Source organism: Aspergillus fischeri, genomic scaffold (genome assembly GCF_000149645.3).
Source record: "Aspergillus fischeri NRRL 181 1099437635545 genomic scaffold, whole genome shotgun sequence".
Classification (NCBI taxonomy): Eukaryota; Fungi; Ascomycota; class Eurotiomycetes; order Eurotiales; family Aspergillaceae; genus Aspergillus; species Aspergillus fischeri.
The window spans coordinates 1-1,804 of record NW_001510286.1 but is presented as its reverse complement, the minus strand read 5'-3'; the positions used below and the strand labels follow the sequence as shown (position 1 = coordinate 1,804).

The window sequence follows — 1,804 nt, the reverse complement described above, 5'->3', positions numbered from 1 at the left end:
TACAGTTTTATTTATGCACGGTTTCCAAGGTTTTAGTTATCTAGTACCTGTAGCTGTAATTAATGTAGCTTATGTTATGGGATTATGATTTAGAGATATAATATCTGAAGGAACATATTTAGGAAATCATACAAATGCAGTACAAAAAGGATTAAATTTAGGTGTAGGTTTATTCATTATTTCTGAAGTATTTTTCTTTTTAGCAATCTTCTGAGCATTTTTCCACAGTGCAATCTCACCTAGTATAGAATTAGGAGCACAATGACCACCATTAGGAATACAAGGTGTAAATCCTTTCGAATTACCATTATTAAATACAATAATCTTATTATCATCAGGTGTAACAATTACTTACGCTCATCATTCATTAATACAAGGTAATAGAAAAGGTGCATTATATGGTACAGTTGCTACAATTATATTAGCAATAATATTCACATTCTTCCAAGGTGTAGAATATACAGTATCATCATTCACTATTTCTGATAGTGTATATGGATCATGTTTCTACTTTGGAACAGGTTTCCACGGATTACACGTAATCATAGGAACAGCATTCTTAGCTGTAGGTTTATGACGTTTAGCTGCATATCATTTAACAGATCATCATCATCTTGGTTATGAGTCAGGTATTTTATACTGACATTTTGTTGATGTTGTATGATTATTCTTATACATTTCTGTATATTATTGAGGTTATTAAATAAAAAAAAAGAAAATGATGGAAACAATTATGGATACAGTAATAAATATAAGTCTAGATAACTTTTATTATGTACTAACTTTAGTATATAAAAATCTCACATCAAGTATTGATACAATTATTGATCAAATACGAGATGAACTTGAAAATAGTCATTTAATGATGAATGGAATTAATGGTAGAACTAGGTTATATTATGAGAAATATCAAACTTAAAGGGGATACCTGAATACTTCAGTAACTATTAGTAATATGTTATTAGATTCTGATGTATATCATAATCATATAAATAGAAGAGTAATAGTGATACAAAGTGGTGAAATAAATCGCCTTGCTGAAGATTTAGTAAATAGAGGTTATTTAGAATATAGATAATGAAAATTTCATACTATATTTCATATTAAAAGAATATGAAAGAGATCTTAGTTCAATAGGTAGAACATGTGACTTTTAATCATTATAGTGCAGGTTCAAATCCTGTAGGTCTTATATAAATAAATTATACTAAAATATGAAAAAATTTTTAATAGGTATATTAAATGACTATAAGTTAACGGTAGACTGCTTATTTACCAAATAAGATGTGCTGATTCGAATTCAGCTAGTCATAAGTGTAAAATATTATCTGAACTGGTTAGTAATTAAAATTATAATGGCTATAAGTTAATGGTAGACTGTTCGTCTTCCACACGAAGAGTGTCGATTCGAATTCGACTAGCCGTAAAAAGGGTTAGTAACTTAATAGGTAAAGGGTTTTCTTGTCGAGAAAATAGATGCCGGATCGAGACCGGTCTAACCCGTAATTAAAGGAAAAGTTGCTATTGGTAGGGTAAGATATTTGCTAAATATTGTGTTTTTACACTTAGATGTTCGATTCATCTCTTTTCCGAAGAGCATAGTTTAATAGGTAAAACTGTAAGCTTCAACCTTATATTTCTTAGTTCAAATCTAAGTGCTCTTGAAAAAGATTTCTTTTGTTGGTTCTTTAACTTAACCGGTAAAGTGTGTTCTTGATAAGGATATGTTCAGTGTTCGAGTCACTGAAGAATCATCTAAAATAATTAAATTAATTATATTAAAATAAAACCAAGTTTATTGTTA

General features: G+C 28.8%; 3 non-coding genes across 3 annotated transcripts; all 3 read left to right on the top strand.

The window, feature by feature from the left end:
* Positions 1 to 1,119: 1,119 nt before the first annotated feature.
* On the top strand, positions 1,120 to 1,192 carry NFIA_100890. The gene has a single exon. It is a non-coding gene; the product is annotated as a tRNA-Lys (tRNA).
* Positions 1,193 to 1,592: 400 nt separating this feature from the next.
* On the top strand, positions 1,593 to 1,664 carry NFIA_100880. The gene has a single exon. It is a non-coding gene; the product is annotated as a tRNA-Sec (tRNA).
* An 18-nt stretch (positions 1,665 to 1,682) lies between these two features.
* On the top strand, positions 1,683 to 1,754 carry NFIA_100870. The gene has a single exon. It is a non-coding gene; the product is annotated as a tRNA-Ile (tRNA).
* Positions 1,755 to 1,804: the final 50 nt, after the last annotated feature.